The sequence below is a fragment of the Betta splendens genome, chromosome 3, assembly GCF_900634795.4.
Source record: "Betta splendens chromosome 3, fBetSpl5.4, whole genome shotgun sequence".
NCBI classification, from domain to species: Eukaryota; Metazoa; Chordata; class Actinopteri; order Anabantiformes; family Osphronemidae; genus Betta; species Betta splendens.
Genome location: NC_040883.2, coordinates 3,641,105 through 3,657,232, shown reverse-complemented (window position 1 = coordinate 3,657,232; position 16,128 = coordinate 3,641,105). Strand labels below are relative to the sequence as shown.

The 16,128-nt window shown below is 44.4% G+C and overlaps 1 long non-coding RNA gene across 1 annotated transcript in view; it reads left to right on the top strand.

Annotated features, from left to right (window-relative positions):
- Positions 1–4,779: 4,779 nt before the first annotated feature.
- The window catches only part of LOC114852257 (uncharacterized), a 38,522-nt gene continuing 27,173 nt past the window's right edge, over positions 4,780–16,128 (top strand). Inside the window, exon 1 of the long non-coding RNA XR_008694261.1 lies at positions 4,780–5,798. This is a non-coding gene — a long non-coding RNA (uncharacterized LOC114852257). The remainder of the gene's footprint in view (positions 5,799–16,128) is intronic.

The window sequence follows — 16,128 nt, the reverse complement described above, 5'->3', positions numbered from 1 at the left end:
CGATCTGTTAACATTGCTTTAAATACAATGTTTATTCACATTTATTCTATTTTAACTGAACTTTTATTTATTTTAGACTAATTATGACAAACAGTCATAGACGTATTAATACAGAGATGTTTCCATAGTAATGCAGTTTACTAGGAAGAAGCGGAGCGAGGCGGCATTTGTCCTTATTTGGAAGGTCTGAGTTTCAAGCCAATAAAAAAAGGCACTGGCCGAGAGCTACAGCTCTGGGCTAAAACTAATGGGAGAAGTCACGCCTCACTACATCCAACTTTAAAGACCGCTCATAGTACGAATGCATCATATCCTGCAAGACCGTGCGCCATAAATTGTGGGACATAATTAAAATGAATCGCCGCGCAGCTTATAGCGAATGGAGAAAGATCTGAACGGCAAAATACCAGTTTGTTGATTGAGGTCAGAGTCAAACGACTCACAGACCTTCAGCCTGAGCTTCAGCCGCTGTCCATCGGCACCGCCCTCACACGCCGCATTTCAAGCAGGAAATATAGAGCTGCACAATTTTAATTTGAACACACACATTTCACCAGGCATCGCGCTGAGCACTAAACAAGGACTTCACCACTTGTTGCTGCAAAGTCACTGAATCATCTCAGAAACATCACTGGTTTGAATGCAAAGGAGCCGTGATTGAAGGACGGATCAGGACGCGCTCCTGCTGTGTGTCAGAAGCAGCAGCCGGGCCGTCGCTGGGCGCTCCAACAGGAAGGGAACCACTAAAACCTGCTGAGCTCCAACACATCATCACAAAGTCTGTAGGAGCTTCACCTGGATGTCGTCAGCTCAGCGTACAGTATATTAATAATAATACACACGATGAATAAGATCATGTCACGTGTAAAAGCAAGTTTCTATATGTGTGTCGAGATCTGTGGTGGAACGTGTCCATTAACATCACATCTGAACGCAGCGTGTGCTGCATCTGCAGAGATTAGAATGCCAGGTCTGTGTCACCGCCAGGCTGTGTGGGTGTGTGATTACATTATCTTATATCATATTGTGTTTGATTGGATCACATAAGATTAGATGAAGCCTTAATTAACTCCGTGACCCTAATGAGCTCCACCGGGAGCTTGTATCATTGCCGTGAAGATTAGAACAGGGCTGTTCCCACCAGAGATGACGGGCTGTGGGACCACACAACAACTCTAAAAAAGTCACGCGTTTGTGTGTGTGTGTGTGTGTGTGTGCGTTTTGTAGCACTCTGCACACTTGACACGCGTGTCAGATTGAGTAATACCTAACTCACGCTCAGCGCTTAATGGTGTGTGTGAAATCTGGATGCGGGTTTGTCAACAATGGAAAGGTTAACCTCCCACCGCCCCCGAATGCGAAAGCGGAGCGGGATGAATCGCCACACGGGCCGCGCGTGTGGAGACGAGTGTGCGTTAGTGCGACGGCTCTGCACGCGTGCAGTGGACGCACTGGCGAGTAAAAGGCATCAGCGGCCGTGGAGTGAGCAGGAAGTGGAAGGAGTGGACGCACGACTGCACGACTGCTGCGGCGTCGTCTGGGCCGCGTCCCGCTCCGTTCACTTCGCCAGTTCTCACTGAGATCTGATTCATCCTGAACACATTCATCATGAACTCCAGCCGATGCCATTTCTAGGTCATCTCATTGGGGCCATCAGCGCCGGCCCCCAGGCCTCCCCTCCCTTTCCTCATGCTGAACCTCATATAAACTGATTCACTGGCTGCAGGCGAAACAAGGCAAAGCTCCGCTTCTCAGGCGCCGATGACGGTTTGTGATGCTTCGCCACAGGAAGCGCTTGTTAAACCGGGTCCGGACCGTGTGATGCTCTCAGGTGTTTCCTCCTCGGTCCAGCTCTGCCCACGGGCCCTGGATGCCTTTGCCACATGCTGCCACGTCGTGCATCACTCTTTGCTGTCGCCCTTTAGCCTTAATCCCGTGTCAACAGACCGCCTCATCCTCCGCTCCTCTCCGATGATCTCATCAGTCAAATCCTCTGCCTCTCTGACCCTGGGTGTCACAGGCCTCATCTTAGCCTGGTTTGACGAGGACTTCTGCTCCTGCTGCCAGAACCAACACCGTCCCGCGTGCATCTGAATGAAACCCCTGGCCGTTTAATCACCAACACCATTTTCCCTGATACCTCACTGTCACTACATCTGTTCCTTTCCTTTCGCTGTTAATTACGGCACCGTGTCCACCAGTCGGACAATGAGCTCGCTTGACACATGCAGCATGGCAGCGCTCTGCAAATTACATTTGACAGACACAGGAAGGAGCTAAAACACTGACGAGAACAGCAGAGGAAGGAGTTTCTTAACAAGTTTGAATTGAGTCATGCCCATTTACATGAACTGCACCGATAAGCTGTGAGCGATCTGGCCCATGGGCAGCTGTTAGATTTCTGTATTCAGCAGCAGGACCATCAAGTATATACCATATATATATAGCATATACTAAATCCTGTGTAACAAGAGAAGAGCTATGGACTCAGCAGGTGCTCGTGCTTTGTCAGATTTATACGGAGCGACATCTCCACAGCCCAAAAGCCGAGGCTCTGCTACGCCACTACACGATGGGGCCGAGGATAAGGTCAAAGAATACAAACAGGCAGAGCCACTGGCTCTTGGTGGGGATCCAGTCAGCCGGTTCAGAGAGCAGAGTTTATTTTCCCTGGATGTTTCTCTAAGCCTGAAAAATATGAGTCCATGAGAGAGACACAAAGATGTTTGGATGGGTTATTTCCCTCACTAGTTAATAATACTGTACCAAACACAAGGTAAATGATTGTTTATCATAATGTGCTCCGTGCATGATAATCTGGATGAGCAAATAGGTGAAGCCTCAAAGAGCTGACTGAAATTAATCATCTTTACTGTGTAAACAAAAGCAGCCTAAACCTCCATCATCACTGACGTCCAGAATCCCCACAGCACACGCACCGGCTCCAACACACACACCCGCGCTCAGCAGGGTGCACAGAGTCAGAGCCGCCTCGTGTTCCTGCCAGGGAGGCAGAAAAAAGGTCCAAGTGCAGTTTTCAAAAGGCGATATATTAAACTGTAACATGCACCCAGCAACTGGCCTGTGTTAACACCTTGGCCCTGAGAACACGCCCCGAGCTGTGTGAGCGGAGCGGGGCTGACGGTGCAAGAGTGCCCTCTGGTGGACAGACAGAGACACGCACACGCACGCACGCACGCACACACACACGCAGATATAGATACAGACACACACACACACACACACGCAGATATAGATACAGACACACACACACACACACACGCACACACACGCAGATATAGATACAGACACACACACACACACACGCAGATATAGATACAGACACACACACACACACACGCACACACACACACACACACGCGCAGATATAGCTACAGACACACACACACACGCAGATATAGCTACAGACACACCCACACACACACACACACACACACACACACACGCACACACACACACACGCGCAGATATAGCTACAGACACACACACACGCAGATATAGATACAGACACACACACGCAGATATAGCTACAGACACACACACACACACACACACACGCAGATATAGCTACAGACACACACACACACACACACACACACACACGCACGCCCACACACACACACACGCACACACACACACAAGCAGATATAGATACAGACACACACACACGCACACACGCCCACTAGTAGGAATCTGTCTCAACCTAATACTTTACCTGGATCAAGGAACGTCTTCCCTCACATCTATAAATGGAGTCGAGGTTCCAGAGTAACAACAAACATTCAACTGATCTCATGCAGATTGAGACCATCTGTGACCTGTACTCGTTCATAATCAGGACAATGCTAATTTCAATTCAACAACTTACTTCTAATTAGTCTTAATGTTTTAAAATATAGAAGATAGATTTGATGATTTTTGGTGATCATGAACACAATTATAATTAAGAATAACAACAACTGAGCTCTCAGTTTGTACATCTGAGCCAGTACAACCTGTCTGAATGTAAAAATATATAATAAACAGAAGCATTTAAACAGTGTTTTATCTCTCTACTGTTGTAGAAACGTTTGAATCTCAAACTCCACATGTCTCTGATCGTGATGGTTGGATGGTTCGAAATGAGCACAGTGAAACACTTGCATGTTCATGTGCTGTTCAGTTCAGCCGCAGTGGACACAGACTCTCCTCATTGCTTTGCTCATTATATCCAGTGAAGAAAGTGGTCCGTCCTGCAGGATAATAACTTTTACACTGCGGCTGCCTCTGCGCTCGGAGCTCCTCCAGCAATTAAATGCTACTGCAGCAAAGCCACCACTTCAAAAGCAAACAATAAAAACAGATGATATAATAATGCAGCCAAATGTTACTGTATGTTTCACTCTCGAGTAATAAAGCCTACGAGGCAGTGAATCTGTCGTAGTGTGGCACTTTTACCGACTCGGAGGCTGACGGGGGCTCAGTGTCTTTAGCAGCGACCAATTTGACCTTGATGGTTGAGATTGATTGTGAAATTGCCTTGCGGGTAACACCACAGAACCACATTATGATTATGATACATAAACTTGCTGCCTTTAAATGGCTGCACTGAAGATTTGTGACAACCTTAGGCGTCACTAACACTATGCTTTTAAATGCAGGCTCTCATTCTGTAAAGCCTCCACACACCAATCCAGTACAAAGAGTGAAAGCCAAAAGCTGTTGAGTACCTTTCTGCTGACGGCTAGAAGATAAGAGCTGAGAGGCATATTTAGCTGGAGGCCTGCTCCTTAAGGCCCTATTAAAGCTGCTAAAATCATCTGTACAGAATATACCGTGCACACACAAATGACTAATGCTGGAGCAGAATTAACTGTCTTCTAGTGCAACAACAGAGCAGAGTTGGAAGATAAAGCATGGCTATGTGCACTGCAGGCATACAGTTAGTATTAACATACTAATCTCATTCTGACATTTGCTAAATGAATCATTCATGCACACAGCCATGCATATGCATCAAGCCAATGGGGACTCATTCCCAAAGAGCCTTTAACATATGGGCAGACGTGCACAGCGGGAAGGCGGTCTCAGGCATGTGAACAATCAGTCAGCTGTCCATTCGTTGGGTTTTATTATTATGTCGCCATCATGTCACATGCTACATGCGAGTCAGAGGCAATTCTGTATATATGATATTTTGTTCCATGTGGTGGGTTATTAATGCCTTTTGTGCTTTATTCATATATTTATAACTCTGTAGAGATGCATTGGCATATTCTGCATAATAGCCATCCCGGAATAAATACTGGTCATCAGTTCGCAGTTTTCGGCTGTTTCCCTTTTTAAAAAAAAAAAAAAAAAAGAGCGAATCAGCGCCCCCTAAACGCTACGCGGGGAACGTGTGGCCAAGGCCCACGTGACGAGCCCAGGTGGAAGTGGACGCAAATAACTAATTGAATAATGATGACATCGTGTCACTGTTACCCATTGTTTGCAGCATTATCATCGTCGCCAGGTGCATTTGGGTGGAGGTTTTAGAGTTTTTAGTAAAATACTACAATAAGTTATAATTGAATGCGAGCGCGTCTAACACGAAAACTGCAGCTGCCAGAGAGATGCTAGCTGCTAACTAGCTGCTAGCACCAAACTTTACTTGTCCAGCGTCAGCTGAGCTCACGTTCTGCTCAACAAGAATAAAAACGCGCCCGAGGAACCTGTGTGGACCAGAGGGAACGGCTACACGTGGTTAATGAGCGCGTCCGACCCGTGACAGGCAGAACGGCCTCCTCTTCTTCCAGGTGAGTGGGATGTGCAGCTTGTCTCTTAATGATCCGCTCGTACAGCTGCGTTACGTCGCTTACTGTGCGTTGTCGGTCGGTTTTAGTTGTAGTACGTGTTTGTGTGTGTGTATTTGTTTGATACATTTAGACTAAGCGTCTGCTGGCCTGCTTTTATTTATTGTGTTTGTTTGAACTTATTTCTACATGTACCTTTCTTAATGGGACGTCACATGTAGAGTGCGCGTGCGCACACGTTTCTCTTCTGCTTCTGTAATTGCTCTGTCCGGCCGCTAGGTGTAGCTGTAAGCCCACAGTAGAGTCAGCCGCCACTGTGTGAGAAGCCTATATCCTGAAGCTGGTAGCAGTTATCAACAGTGACCGATTTAGTGAGTCCAATGCAGAAGTATGTTTCACCCATTATAAGCACGAGGTCCCATACGATGCTGCAGCCACTTCATATTTACACATTTACCCATCCATGCAGCCCAATCAATAGGTCTCACATAGTTGAACAAGAAGCTCGGCTGCATAAGAAGGGGATAAATGCCTTCAGTGATGTAGTGCACCTGACATTTCTGAAGGGGCCCAGTTTCACTGAGATGTGACCTAAAGGAAAAAATGTGGCGAACATATAGATGTTAAAATTAAATGGGGGGGATCTGACTTCTTGCAGTAAATCATTAATGTATTTGTCTTTTATAGGGTTATCACAGTTATTTCAATTATAGTTTGAAAGCATCTGCTGAAAGAACAGTGAGATAAAAAAACGATTAATAGAAAATACTTTAATTACCAAGATGTTTTTCTAGTTAAAAATGTGTTTATTAGTATTTATCACTTCTGTTTTGATTTCTACAACCATAATAGCCGTGTTTTTTGCTTGTCCCAACCTTTACACACAGTACACCAATAAGCATTTGAGCCAAAATGGTGGTTACTGCCTTTTACAGTCACATGCTTTAAATACTGTAATCAGCATTTGTTGTTGTTGTTGTTGTTTATCAGTGTGACACTTACACACGTCATGGCTGCACAGTGGGTGTATTCACGTACTGTAAATGGTTATTTTACAACATGTCTTAACATTTTTAATCTTGAAATTAAAATAGCTGCTTAATAGATTTATTCCATGCGACTGAGTTTCTGAATGCACTTAGTTTAAAACAAATCAAAATTATATTGACATCATATCTTGTTAGTAGCCGTCTTTGTGATAAATTAGGTTTATAAGATGATTGACTTTTAACTAATCTACATGCATAAAATGTGTTTAAAAATGGAATGAATCTCAAAAATTAAAATATAAGTGCCTCTGTGATTATAATACACACAGACGCAAATAGACAAAGGTGTGAATTTGTTGGAGACACAGAAAAGAGCGGAGGAAGCGGAGGGGGGAGGACAGAAACACCTTGTTTGCTTTGCATGATCACACGGCCATATAGACATTTAGCTGCTTCCTAATTGCTGAGTAATTGTCTGATTGTAACCATTTGCTCCTTGCAGTCTGTGTTAGCAAGCAAATAGTTTAATCAGGTTTATATCAAACAGTAGCCTGTAAAAACATGACATTTACAACAGAGCGCTATAAAGCTGTGTAAGCCAATCAATAAGTGCACACACACACACACGCACGCACGCACACACACACACACACGCATGCAAACAAGCACAATGCATGATTTAATGTCAGCTCCTCTGCATGGTGCCAAGCCAAGCAGCAACACAACGCACCCACTAACTCACCATCTCATTCTGTGTTAACCTTGTTTCTTTTTCCTTTCTCTTTTTATTTCTAGTTTTATTTATGACAATAATTCATTAATACATAGTTGTTATTATAGTTAAAGTAATTAATTACACTATTATTCTGCTGTTAAATTCTGTTAATTGTGGCTGTAAAAGAATTATATTGTTACTTTGTCTTTTGTGTAGTAAAGTTAGTGAGCACCTTTATGTCTAGGAGTGATTTAATTAGATTATTAATGATGATTTTCCAAAATATCAGAGGTTCCTGCTTGTGGGATCTCCCTTTTCTTGGATTCCCCACCCTACAGTAAGTGTCTTTCCCAGCCCTTTGTGATTTCTGTCAACATGCTTGGAAGATGGAGAAGTCAAGGCAGTGAATGAAGCTTTAAAATAGTTTTGAAAAACTACAGTAAAAAAGCACAGTAATAAGTAGTTGCTGAAATCTATTGTTCAATGAGGTTTAAAACTTGCCTCATCTGTGTTTTATTTTGAAAACTTGCTTGTGTCAGCTGTGTAAGTGGTCTTATTTTGTATCTTTCCTTTTTTTTCTTTAATCATGAATGAATGAATGAATCGGCACACCCACAATGCAACACTTCCATCCACCAATTAGTGTAAATAGCTTGTGTCCAGTGATTCTGTGGGTGCATTCATCCACCACTTTAGGACGTACTCCAGATACATGCTATTATATTACTGACTGACAATCAATCATGTCTACTTGGCAAACAGCCTCTCGCGTTGGCGTTCCGACTTTATTATTGGATCAGTAAACACACTGATCTGTACATATTCTGCTCGAGCACCATCATAAAATCATACACTCAACAATCAGCGCTGATGACTCTGCTTATCAGGATAAACACAGCGCTGTAAAGATGTGGTGGTAAAACGCTGAAACACTGCTTCGCATCAGTGCAGCATTTCAGGTTTTAGGTTATTTATAGTGTCTATTTACCTTTTTTCCAACTGATTAGGTTGGACCAGGCTGCTGTACTTTATTATTATTATTATTATTATTATTATTATTATTATTATTATTATTATTTGTATGCTTATTGACAATACTGAACTACTCAATACTGATTCATTTTAAAAAAAAGCCATTAGCTTTTCTTATTTATTTAGTTCTTCCACTGTTAAAAACACATTATTTTTCAGAAGATTGTTTATAACTAAGATTAGAAGAATGTCGTTTGGAAACAAATGCTCGAACCAAGGCTACAGAACCGTAAATACGTTCTTTTGAGTTTTAACGCTGTTTATTTTACTGTTATTAGCCACAAACAAACAGATGTTTACAGCTTGTCTTTGCACAGCGTTTACTAATACATATCTGAAAGTTCTTTCATGTCATAGGGGAAAGTTTGACATCTTGGCAAATGTCACATTGAACACAACGTCTGGTAATGGACATATTCAGTCCCAAACACACGTGGTTTCGCCCTAGTTTGACTTTCTCTCTAGAGCTGTTTCTCTGTAATTTTGGCAGTTTAGCAAGAAAAAAGTGAGAATAAAACTGGTGTGACACTGTAGATTATACATACATCCCCCATTGTAAAATAAATAAATGGATTTTTAAAAAAAGAAAAGAAAACGCCTCCTGGTGTAAATGCTGCAATTTGCCTCTCAGCTGGTAGAGGCAGCTTTGACAACGGCTAAACAGCTCTGAGGCACAAAAACAATCAATACAGATTCTCTGCTCCATCCCGAGCCCACCTGCTCTCTGCTCTGAGTCCCACACAGGGAGGCCGCCCCCACCTCCACCGTCGCAATCCCTCTATATGAGCACACAAAGATGCACACGTGCACATACGCTGCGAGGCCAGACGCACCAGCTTCCTGTGTCGCCGCGGCGCAGCTTTTAGACATTCCCAGCACGCGCGTCATGGCGTCGCGTCTCGCCTCCACCGGCCACTAATCACCGCCTTTGCCTCCATATATTCACAGCTGATATTGGACTGGGTGTGCACAGTAGGTGGCCTTCCTGTGGCCACACTCAGCATCTCCACAGCCGCTCTGTACGTTACGCTGCTCCACGATTACAGCGGACAATTAGGCCGACACACACACACGCACACACACACACACACACACACAAACACACAAACAGGTTCCTCTCTCACGCCCGGGCTCTACACTTTGACTCCTCTTTTTCATATTGCAATGTTGTTGATGCACCCGTGTTCATACTCAAGGTCCATTTGATGCATGTGTCAGGCGTGAGGTGGAGGTTTAACTGATTACATCAAACTCCAGTGTGGTAAAAGAGCACAAAGGTGTCAATCTGGGCTCTGTGATGGGAGATCAGTGGAACAGTAATGCAATGGTAGTGAGTTATTAAATGAATAAAGAGGCAGAGCTGCCGAAGAGTATTGATTTTTCACAGCTCCCCGAGGCTCTGAGGGCTTTCAAGGCAGGGGAAGGACACACACACGGACTCTCACACACACACACATATATATAGGCATGGACGACACACGTATGCGCACATATATGGACACACATACAGACAGAGAGAAAGGTTTAAGAGTGAAAGGATAATGGCCACAGCAGTTGCAGTCTCACTTAAAACGCAGTTTGGGCTCTCAAAGTTTCCCACCGGGCGCCGATCGCCCAATAAAAGGGCTCATTCAGAACCAGCCGGGTTTTGTTCTCTTTGGCTCGCCGCAGCTGCAATGCACTCAGCGCTTGGCACAGTTTACATGCAGAGAAGCCCAATCTGTGTTTGTAACAGCTTCCTTCGTACAGGGTTTAAAACAGGACCTCTCTTAATCATGAAAAAATGAAGCGTAACCGCTTTAACAAAAGCTCCAGTGTGATAAATGGACTTATCTGATTAAGCTGAGCGATTTACCCTGAAGGTGAATGAACAGGAGGAGCCGCCGCCGTCAGCCTGAGTATTGAAGCAGCGTTTTGATTTGCTAATTCTCAAAATGCACATTATTTGCGTATCATCTGTGAAGCCGATCAATGAGCTGCCGGTCCTGCTCGCGTACGCGCCGCTCCGTCTCGAGCGCCTGAAGCCGACGGGAGCGCGTCGCGGGCCCCGTTTTGTGGCCGCGGCCTCCTGTGTCATTTTGATGAATGCCGCAGGCATTTTCGCAGAGTGCAAATGTGAGGAGGCCGAGATCCATCTTGATTTCAGGAGTCCATGGGAGTCTATAAGGGGAGGGTCAGCGTCCATCTGTTAGCGTGATGTGACACTGAGGCTCCACAAACGGGAGGACGGACGCTGACCTCACGCTTGGACTGTGTTTGTGCCTGTTTCTGGAGCTCCACATAGATCCGACACGACAGACGCGTCTCCCGGCCTCCCTGTTTTCTTCCCATGCTCCGTACGCCGTTACATATTCTTAAGGCGTAATAATCCCTCCCTCCGCATCCACAGACATTCAAAGTGATTCAGCCTTTGAAATGAGCCCTGAAGGGCCTCTTGAGTGCAGGAACATGAAAAAGATGCTCGCAACTGCTGGCGTCTTGTCTCTATTAGATGTTGGAGCTATGTCTTATTGATAAAATCCTTTTCTCATTAATGGCCCTAATGTGTTTCCTTTCTCTTTTTCCAGTCATGGAAGATGTACACAGATCTCTCAGTATCTCCAGCCTCTTTGTGTTTGTGTCGGGAAACGGAGACGTGTGTCTGAGATTATGATAACACGGAGTCCTGTTGAAACCATCGAGAAGAAAAATTCTCACTTGTCGTCTTTTTAAATAGGAATTAGTGTTTTTACTAGGAGGTTACAGGATGGATAATTAGAATCATTAATTGCTGTTTGTTTTTAAATATCTTGAATAAAAGCTTAAATCACCCATAGCATCAGTCCAAAGCTGAATTGTAGTGATACTGAAGGTGTAGGAGCTTTGACTGCGAGTAATAAAGCAATTTTATATTTCAGCATTCCAACGCTTTTAACCTCAACTGTGTTCGCCTCACGGTTGACAAACAGAAAAATCAATGTACATAAACCTATACAGGCTTTGTAGCAGCTGGCTTTTGTCTTTATTCATGTGGAAGTTTGTCTTAGAAATTCAGAAGTGGAGCGAGTCCAGGCAGACAGACGCAAATGAGGACGGAGAGCATCTTTGTGAGCAAACAAAAGACCCACAGACAGGACGGACGGACCGGGATCCCACGTGCACCGCCGTGCTGCCTGAGCACATTCCCACCATCCACACTGCAGGGAAATCAATAGTTAGTTTTCACCACATACAGATGAATTTTTCCAGGGTGTTCTGCTGAAAGATTCAACATTTTTTTTCAACATTTGGAAGAAGAATGGGCCTGTTAAACCCTGACTGATGAGCAGCAGCAGCGTGCGTTTCAGCCCTGAGCTCAGACGTTGCTGAAATATTGAAATATGGATTATTTGACCTAGTTCATTAAGTGTCAATTTACCTAAAGCATAGTGATTAAATATTTGACTTTTTTAGTAAAATCAGGTTTGAAATCAGGTTCTTATTTTTTAAGATATACTGTAGTTGCTCTCTGTGAAAGACCAGGTTTAAACACAGCCTGGTCTGACTTCTCAGAGGAGACTCCCTGTCTTGACGGAGCAGGCAGCCGCTGCCAGCATCCACTACTTTGTTGTTCAGACAGTAATTACGGACAACTGAGTAAGTTGTATCCACAGGTGTTGTGTATCTAACAACACTGAGGGATTAATGAAGTTAGCGTGTGCCGCTGCAGCGCTGTCTGTGTAACCCAACAGGCCTTTAATGCCGAGCGCAGCCCGTGCTGATCTGATTGGGTCCTCCCCTCCTGCCTGTTTTAACACAGGATCCTTTAATGCAGCCTTAACAACGTTTGAGGAGTATTTTTAAACGAAATGAAATTGCCGCGGCGCCACCTCCGTCTGCCCCGGTGTGGCGCGGGATACAGTTCCCCCGGTGGAGCGGGCGCCGAGACGCTGGAGGAATTCAAACTCCCACTAATGAAGATAGGGGGAGTGCTGCTGCTGCCCTATAGGGTTACACTGTCGTACAGCAGTGTAATGCCACAGAGGCCTGGAAGGCCGGGAGTCGCGCTCAGCAGTGAGCTCCAACACACACGAGTAGCACTGACCTCACTAATGGGAACAATTAGGTGCTGAGCAAAACATTCCTAGCCTATAATTTGAACCAACCACTTCAGGATTGGTTTGGTCTTTGTGGGAAAGTCTGCGTCCTCGGCCTTTGTGTCACCTGGACTTTGACCCGCGTCTTTGAGCACGCGTATGTTCCCAAACACTAAGACTTCATGTCCACGCGTGTGTCGTGTCACGGCAGCCGCAGTTTCTGAATTTTTGATGCGACCGCTGGTGAGGAGGGGGTGGGAGGGTGTGAGGAGAGAGAGCAGCGAGGACGAAGGGGCTCCTTGATGTTTGGCCTGTCGATAGCGGTGCTCAGGGGAATTCTCCCTGCTGCCGTTCGGCCGTGGGATGTCTCTGTAACTGGGCTCCAGTAACTGGGCGGTTGGTGGTTGGTTGTCATGTGTTCTGGGCAGGAGACAGGTGTTGTGTTTTACAGGACTTTGTGGGTGCACAGCAGGAACTATGGCTGCGTGGGTGTAGATTTACCCTCCAGGTCACAGATGGACACACACGTTGGCTGACGGCGGTTGGAATGTGCCAAAAGACAGTGGTTTCTTAGGAAATGTCTGGCGAAAAGAAAAAAATCCTATCATTCAATATGAGTAACTTACCAGCCACTTATCAAGCAGTCGATACTGTTAGTGATCGTTTTCCCAAAGGATCCTCAGGTGCGTGTGTGTGTGTGTGTGTGTGTGTGTGTGTGTGTGTGTGTGTGTGTGTGTGTGTGTGTGTGTGTGTGTGTGTGTGTGTGTGTGTGTGTGTGAGGAGATAGTAATCCATTAAACAGTCCCCCATCGTTGGATTAGGGAGGGCCATCAGGAGATGGCTCCTTTCTCTGTGAGGAGGTGCAGGTCAAGCATTTACTAATAAGCTCAACTGTAATAGAGTGACATGTAACCAAGGCTACCAGGCCGACCCTGTCCTGAGAACAGCTCTCCATCACACTGCGATGCAGCGCACACATACAGGAGTTGTTGCACACTTCTGCACCTTTGTAACGGCGTCTCACTACATCTGTGCTTTCCTGAGTTCTTCGACTTATCCCCATAAGAACCCATCTGTTATCTGCCGGGCTGACGTTACTATTTTATGGGGCCTGTTTGACATTCAGCAGAATAAAAGCCTTCATCTTAAGCGCGCTGCCAGAGGTGGTGTAGGTGTCTGATGTCAGCTGTGGTGTAATTGTGGAGGGCTTCTGGGCCGTCGGAGCGACCCGGAGGCCACAGCCTCCGTGGCCGGCGGGCGCCGAGTCGACCCGTTCCTGCAGAACGCTGATGCTCCGTTTGTCTGCGCCGCGTTCTGGTCCGCGTGATGGATCGCATGCGCTGAGGCTCAAGCTCTAAGTAATTGAGGGAGGTTTAAAATACCCAATTCACTTACAGTAGCTTTGCTTTCAATTTCATGACCAATCAGAGCGATAGGCACATGTAATGTAATATGGAGTATCTGTACTTTAATGTACTAGAGAAGCTCAGATATGATGTCTTGCTGTTTACCTGAAGCACCGTTGCTTCAGTATGTAGATCTGGTGCATCATGGGAAAGTCTAGTGTTTATTATTTGGCAGTAATTCTATAACCTGTGATGACTCACTACTTTTTTGTTTAAAACTTTAGTAAATATAGTATTGGTATTTATAACAGAGGAGATTTTTTATTATTGAGCTTAATGAAAGTGATGTAAACAGGATGGACACCTGTAAGAACAGATAGAAGAACCTCTCTGAAGGAACGAAAGGTGAATATTATCACTACTATAAAAGATAATTAATTACAGTTTTGTTTATAGAATTGCATTAGACAACTGTTGTTGTTAAAAGACCTGTGAGTTTGAGTTTCATATACTGAGCCTCACTCTTGTGTATTTCCTTTCTCCGGGCGTTTTAATTAAGCGTATTCTGAGATGGACACTTCCTAAATCAAGTGCTACGAAGATGTTATGCATCCTGCATTATAGCAACAAAGACATACGAATCTATTGATCTATATTTTCCAGGTGTCGTACGTTGGGCTGTGCATATTTGGTGTTTTTCACTTTAGGTGACAGTGTGCGAACGCCCTTGATGCCGTCGTCATTGATTTACTCCTCGGTGTTGGACTGATTTCCTTTTGATGAGCCACTAAGTAACTCCAGTTCGTATGTGTGGGGGAGGGGACGCTCAGGCGTGACTAACACTGCAGGCACACGCATCACCACCATCACCAGTTCAATCCATGAACTGGAGTTACCGAAAAAGTGCACTTAAGAATCAAATGTTTTTATAAGTTTTAGGTGATGCAGTCCAAACATCCTCATTAGGTTAATCGAGCGGTTGTTATTGTGTGTGTGTGTGTGTGTGTGTGTGTGTGTGTGTGTGTGTGTGTGTGTGTGTGTGTGTGTGTGTGTGTGTGTGTGTGTGTGTGTGTGTGTGTGTGTGTGCGCTCCCTGAAGGCCTGAAGAGACACTGCTGAATGTTTTAATCCTTCCTTTAGAGTCCTGAATGTGAATGTCATTGAACGTCCTTCATGAATTTGCCATTGATTTTTCTTTTCCATAAAGATGTTTTCCTCAGGCTATGTGCCTACAGCAGCTACAGGTAGTCGGTTCAAATGCGGGGCAGTGAAATTAAAGCTGCATTTGAATTTTTTATTTATTTTTGTCACGTGTCACTGTGCTTATAAAAACAAAGGCAGGAACACAGAAATAATATTTTATTAGTAAAAAAACAATAAAGCTTAATAAAAACAATAAAGATACTATTACAGCCAATAATAAACATGGACAAGGTGGATGAAGGTGCTGCCCATGATGTTCTGTAGGAACAAACAAATAATAAATAATTCTTAATAACTTGCTCAATAAATATTAATAAATGCATAAATACTAAAACAGACAAACAAACCAGTGGAGGCAGTGACTGACACTTTGCACACGATGAAAATTGTCTAAGTAAAAGTCATGTGACTTTGTCATTGACTCAGTTTTTAGTTCCATTTCATTTTGGAGTGTGTGTGCGTGTGATGTGTGTATTTTTAGCATGTCTCTCACACACCTTTCTATCTTTCATGTCTTGTGTCTATCAGATCTCTGGAGCATAGCGATATGTGCACACACACACACACACACACACACACACACAACTACATTAGGCACATCTTGTAGGTGAGGGTGTTGGGTAAAACCAGTGAGATGGAAGACAACTAGAAATGTCTCTAAATAAATACATTATTAATTGTTTATATTTAAATACATACAAGTAACACAACAATCCAACTGAGCCTGAAAAAAACAACACAAACGTATTTTCATCCTGACCGACAGCATCCAGTTTCCTGCTTTCAGATCTTCCTGTGTTCGGTCATTATGGTGGGGGGTATGAGGCGGCTCCCCCCCGGAGTCTGGACACTGGGGAGGTATAGATCCCCCACTCATTGTCACTGTCAGCCTTCTTCATTAGTGTCTCACACAAACACACAGACAGAGCTGTATTTAGCATCTGAACACCTAAACACCATGTTACATCCTAACAGGATCTTATTTCATATTAAT